Source organism: Limulus polyphemus, unplaced genomic scaffold, assembly GCF_000517525.1.
Source record: "Limulus polyphemus unplaced genomic scaffold, Limulus_polyphemus-2.1.2 Scaffold427, whole genome shotgun sequence".
In the NCBI taxonomy this organism is placed as follows: domain Eukaryota; kingdom Metazoa; phylum Arthropoda; class Merostomata; order Xiphosura; family Limulidae; genus Limulus; species Limulus polyphemus.
Genome location: NW_013666037.1, coordinates 71672 through 78340, shown reverse-complemented (window position 1 = coordinate 78340; position 6669 = coordinate 71672). Strand labels below are relative to the sequence as shown.

The 6669-nt window shown below is 34.5% G+C and overlaps 1 protein-coding gene across 1 annotated transcript in view; it reads left to right on the top strand.

The window, feature by feature from the left end:
- LOC111085497 (metabotropic glutamate receptor 2-like) overlaps positions 1 to 6669 on the top strand; it is a 42484-nt gene that overhangs the window by 737 nt on the left and 35078 nt on the right. The gene's annotated exons all lie outside the window — the stretch shown is intronic.

The following is a 6669-nucleotide window of genomic DNA, read 5'->3' as shown; positions in this document are numbered from 1 at the left end:
CGACCCTCAGATTGTGAGTCGAGCGCCTTATCCACCTGGCCATGCCGGGCCAGACCCACAGTCTGAGTAGCTAAAGAGTCGGCGGTGGGTGATGTTAACTAGCAGCCTACCCTCTAGTTTATCAGTTCAAAATGATAGACAGGTAACCCTCGAGTTGTTTTGCAGGAAATCCAAGAAACAAACTATACTTTCGAAAAATGTTCTGTGTAATACTTTAAGCGCCCTCTAATGTGAGTAACTGATAAAACTATAATAACATGTTTAACTATATTTTCATTCTATTCTTTCTAAAAATTCCATAAGCTGTTTTTATAATAACGCTATAGGTTGGCGAAGGTGACTTATCATTATTTTATCTTTATAACACTTGCTTTAGAACACTTTGATAATTACAGATGGTCATCAATGAGGCTTTTTGTTACGGGTGTTTGTAACTGGAACAAATAGTAAATTAACAGGAGGAGGAAGATAAGATAAAAAGAGTTATATCGTAACTTTCTTAAATGTAAATAGTCCTGAAAATTAATGTATCCAGGCAAATGTCCACGATAGCCAGTCTAGTATGTATAATGAAGAACAACCAAAGGAATGCCCACGAAAACAAATCTAGTATGTAAAACATTACATCCAGGAGATTGTCCATGACAGCTAATCTAGTATGTAATAAAGTACATCCAGGAGAATGTCCATGGCAGCTAATCTAGTATTTAATAAAATACACCCAGGAGATTGTCCATGAGAGCTAATCTAGTATGTAAAATATTACACCCAGGAAAATGTCCATGACAGCTAATCTAGTATGTAATAAAGTACACTCAGGAGAATGTCCATGACAGCTAATCTAGTATGTAATAAAGTACACCCAGGAGAATGTCCATGACAGCTAATCTAGTATGTAATAAAGTACATTCAGGAGAATGTCCATGACAGCTAATCTAGTATGTAACAAAGTACATCCAGGAGAATGTCCATGAGAGCTAATCTAGTATGTAACAAAGTACATCCAGGAGAATGTCCATGAGAGCTAATCTAGTATGTAACAAAGTACATCCAGGAGAATGTCCATGAGAGCTAATCTAGTATGTAAAATATTACACCCAGGAAAATGTCCATGACAGCTAATCTAGTATGTAATAAAGTACATCCAGGAGAATATCCATGACAGCTAATCTTGTATGGAAAACATTACACCCAAGAGAATATCCAAGATAGTTAATCTAGTATGTAAAACATTACACCCAGGAGAATGTCCATGACAGCTAATCTAGTATGTAATAAAGTACATCCAGGAGAATGTCCATGAGAGCTAATCTAGTATGTAAAATATTACACCCAGAAGAATGTCCATGACAGATAATCTAGTATATAATAAAGTACATCCAGGAGAATATCCATGACAGCTAATCTAGTATGTAAAATATTACATCCAGGAGAATATCCACGACAGCTAATCTAGTATGTAATAAAGTACATCCAGGAGAATATCCATGACAGCTAATCTAGTATGTAAAACATTACACCCAAGAGAATATCCAAGATAGTTAATCTAGTATGTAATAAAGTACACCCAGGAGAATGTCCATGACAACTAATCTAGTATGTAATAAAGTACATCCAGGAGAATGTCCATGACAGCTAAGCTAGTATGTAATAAAGTACACCCAGGAGAATGTCCATGACAGCTAATCTAGTATGTAATAAAGTACATTCAGGAGAATGTCCATGACAGCTAATCTAGTATGTAACAAAATACATCCAGGAGAATGTCCATGACAGCTAATCTAGTATGTAAAATATTACACCCAGGAGAATGTCCATGACAGCTAATCTAGTATGTAAAACATTACACTTAAGAGAATATCAATGATAACCAATCTAGTATGTAAAACATTACACCCAAGAGAATATACATGATAGCCAATCTAGTATGTAATAAAGTACATCCAGGAGAATGTCCATGACAGCTAATCTTGTATGTAAAACATTACACCCAGGAGAATATCCATGATAGCCAATCTAGTATGTAATAAAGTACACCCAGGAGAATGTCCATGACAGCTAATCTTGTATGTAAAACATTACACCCAGGAGAATATCCATAATAGACAATCTAGTATGTAATAAAGTACATCCAGGAGAATATCCATGATAACCAGTCCAGTATATGTATCAAACAACTATATCTAGGGAAAAGTCCTAGTTACCTAGTACCATATTTGTACTAGAGAACATCCAAGAGAATTTCCTCGATAGCTAGTCTAGTATGTGTAATAACATACATACAGGACAATGTTCACGATAGATAGTCTAGTATGTGTAATAACATACATACAGAAGAATGTTCACGATAGCTAGTCTAGTATGTGTAATAACATACATACAGGACAATGTTCACGATAGATAGTCTAGTATGTGTAATAACATACATACAGGAGAATGTCTACGATAGCTAGTCTAGTATGTGTAATAACATATATACAGGAGAATGTCTACGATAGCTGGTCTAGTGTGTGTAATAACATACATACAGGAGAATGTCTACGATAGCTAGTCTAGTATGTGTAATAACATACATACAGGAGAATGTTCACGATAGCTAGTCTAGTATGTATAATAACATACATACAGGAGAATGTCTACGATAGCTAGTCTAGTATGTATAATAACATACATACAGGAGAATGTCTACGATAGCTAGTCTAGTATGTGTAATAACATACATACAGGAGAATGTTCACGATAGCTAGTCTAGTATGTGTATTTAGGAGAATACCCACTATAACTAGTCTGATATGTATAATATAGTACATACAGGAGAATGTCAATGATAGCCATTCTTGCCGAATTCATATAAACTGGATGGTGACAACTATTAACACCAAAGTTCTCTCTCTGCCATTCGTTTGTCTCCTCGGATTACGTCCTACAATTTCTATTGCCATTCCCCCCGTGGTTACGCCCCACAACTTTCATTACCGGCATTCTTGCTGGTTCTCTCACTTAATACTTCCCATTACTTCCATTGTCAACTCTCTTGCTCTCTCCCTGCAGATTAAATCTTACATCCGCTATTAAAAATCTTCCTGTCGTTTCTCCTTCCGGGGTACGTCACAATTTCATAGCCAGTCGTCACCTGATTCAGAGCTTGCTGTGTTCGTTTGGAGGTCTAGGTTTATGCATCAACTTTAAATTAGTTTAACTTAGGTTCAATTTTCAAAGTGATCCAAAGAGAGAGATATTCCACTGATGTTTTAATGGGAATAACATAATACACAATGGTTTACAGTTTGAATAAATGAATGAGTGATGATAAAAAACAGAAATATTTTTTGAAAATGATAAATCAAAAGCTAAGTTGAAAAGTATTTTTGTCAAAGAACAAATAATGGATAAACCAAAAAATACAGTTTCTGTGTTACTTCCATGCTATACATCATACACTATTTCATACATTATCATAAAACATACAGTCCTTCATTTATATCATATAACGTACAGTACATCATATAATACTTCGTACATCATCATATAACATACAACCTGTCATATATAGCATATAACATATAGTTCACCGTATACTACTTCCAACTTCATCATAGAACATACAATACATCTTATATCATAAAACATAGAGTACATTATACATCTTACAACACATCAATCATCTGAGTGCTTGAGAAAAATACTTACTGTTTTAGTTGACCGGATAACGTAGGATATTGTTCATATGATAATACAAGCACGAAATCTTGGTGAATGGTCTGGTTGGGTCACTTTACAAGAAGAAAACGTTAGCCACCTCAAAATCTAAGATGGCTACTATTTTTCAAAATGGTCACCATTTTCCATGTCGGCGTCCATCCTCGACACGTTTTTGACCATGCTGAAACTAATCCCGTTAGCTTTGAATATATATACAATAATGTTTCTATAATGTTATATCAGGACGAAATAACTTTAACGAGTCCTATCATTAAATATACAGCAATACTGCTGATAAAGATCACTAACAACTATCTTCAAACATTATTTGACGGCAATGTAAAGAGCACTAAATAAGATCTGAAACTGGGATTCTTTCGAATAGAAACAAACAAATGTTTTAATGATTATCTCAAACATTCATGTTCATTAACAAATTGTATATTAGAGTTAACAAGATAAAAGTGGAGATCATGGACTTTACATAGTTTATTTGTTGCAGTCGTGTCTTTCTCTTGTTTTTGACATGTTGAAAAGAGTTTTGTAATCATTATGCGTGACCATGCACGTGACCTTTCACAATTTACCCATGTTAGAACCTCATCCTTATTAGAATGCAGTTTAATTTCTTCGAGTATTGTATTTTTTAAATATAGTGTAAAGAAAAATGACTGGTTCTTCTGAGAAAACTCATCCTTACTTCTCTTTGCACACAGCTATACAAAGAAATGATTAACATATTTAAATAAAATATCCATAAATTTCTAAAATATAATGGAAAATCCTGGTCTGCAGGTGGAAGGAGTTTCTTGAACTCTCCTTTCTTTTCATGAGAATATACTGGAGCTAAGTTCCAGCAAGTGTGTATTAATGTATCAGTTCTTAGTCATAGTATGTTCTCATAAAAACAAAACAACGCGATTCCTGTCAAGGTTATCAGACAGAACCAACCATATATTGTATGATGTAGGGTTCACCATAACAGTTAAAAGAAGCCCTTGATACCACAGCGGAGTTGTTGGTAATTGTTTTAATTAAATTTAATTTCAAGGGCGCGTATAAAATCTTTTACTGCGCAAACTTTTATTGTCTCTATTTCTTCTTAACGTATAATTAAATAAACATAAAGTCAACAGTAAAAGGCATGTTATTTATTTTAACTGTAACGAGTTCGTAAAATGTTCGAAAACAATTTGAAACAGGTCGTTAATGAGTGCCATGGTTATCTTAGTAGGACCTGAGGGCATTTTTCGCTAGATCGTATTTGTGTTTATTGGTGGAATTTGCGCTAAATTAATTTAAAGACAGAGAACGAAAACGAAGAAAATGTTAGTAGTTTGACGAGATTACCACCGTATGTTTGTCTGTCCTTCTGTTTATGAACATCACTAAAGCTTTACATAAACAATTATTTGACAAAAGTTTATATATGATAATAATTGGCGAACCGCTGGATCTATTGCCACCAAACCTGGAATGTGCTCTTAGGTCCCCTCTCCAGGGAGAGAAATAGGGGATCGACGTAGGGATCTGACCACCCTATGTTAGCCTGGCCTCTATGTATACCCCGTGCGTCGAACGGATGCATAATCTAATATTAATCATTTTAAAAAAAACAATGGAATCATTAGAGATTTTATCAGTAATGCCACTTGAGATATGACTTGGGGCAAAAATTATTATACAAATTGTTACATTACCAAAAATAACCCCATGTATACATACATATTTTATGCATTGGTGATAAAGGTAGTTCGTCAGTGAGAGAACAATAGGCGGCAATTTCATTTGAGATTTTTCTTGGGGGAGGGAGAATTCTTTCGAAGGTCTAGAGGCCAGAAGCACATTTTGAAGCTCTTGGAATTTTCGAAAACAAAAATACAATAATATTGGTCCTGGCAATGGATTGTACCTTAGCTTTACAGCGCACACACTAAAAAGCGTAAAATTGGCACTTTATTGTCCTGTTCTTCTAATCTTCTTGTGGAGGGGGCAGTTGGTTCTTCTGCTGTTCCGCAATTGGCCTCCTTGGAATTTATCCCAAAAATATAACTGTGCTTTGTTTTTGTCTTATGTGATCTTTGACCTGAAATGGGATGGTACAGGGAGCTAAAAATAAAGAAAGATGTGACTGCTTTTTAGCTGAAATAATTCAAAGATGACGGCCACAGCGAAAGTCAACAATTTAATGAACGTTTGTGGGAATTTCCAATAATATTTATATATCCTTAACTATATGAAGAAAGTGATTTCCAAAGCTATTTACATATTCTGCAGGATGGGGATTTGGAAGAATGTGCAATCTAGGAATGTGATCTTTATTCACGATATATTATTATCTTGATGTTTGCTCATCTAGAATTACGTGTTGTAATTTACTTCGTCGCGTTTGAAATTAAACATTTACGTGGAGTTCATATTGTTATTTTGTTGTAATATAACTATTTGTTTACTTTTGTTTTTATTATATGTTGAAGTTTGGACGACAGACGTGGTAAGGTGGTGTTACTGTTTGACTCAGAGTTTGATTGACAGGAACACTAGTTAAGCTTAGCCTTCCAGAACATTCAATGTAATGATTGTTCTTGAAAAAGAAATTTATTGTACTTGGCTATATACACGAGTTTATAAATAGGGAATTAACGATTGAAAAATTGAACAACCAGAGATTTCTAAATGTTAGTGTTTCATACTTTTGTCGTCTTGATTCGCCTAACCATGTTATTGTTCTGTAAGTTGTAACTCGACTAGGCCTGAATTGCAAATCAGTTTAGAATAATAAATGACTTTGTTGAATAAGACCGATGTCTGTAGGTTTACCTTCTTCTTGGAAATCTTGGAAGAAAGTAAACCTACAGACATCGGTCTTATTCAACAAAGTCATTTATTATTCTAAACTGATTTGCAATTCAGGCCTAGTCGAGTTACAACTTACAGAACAATAACATGGTTAGGCGAATCAAGACG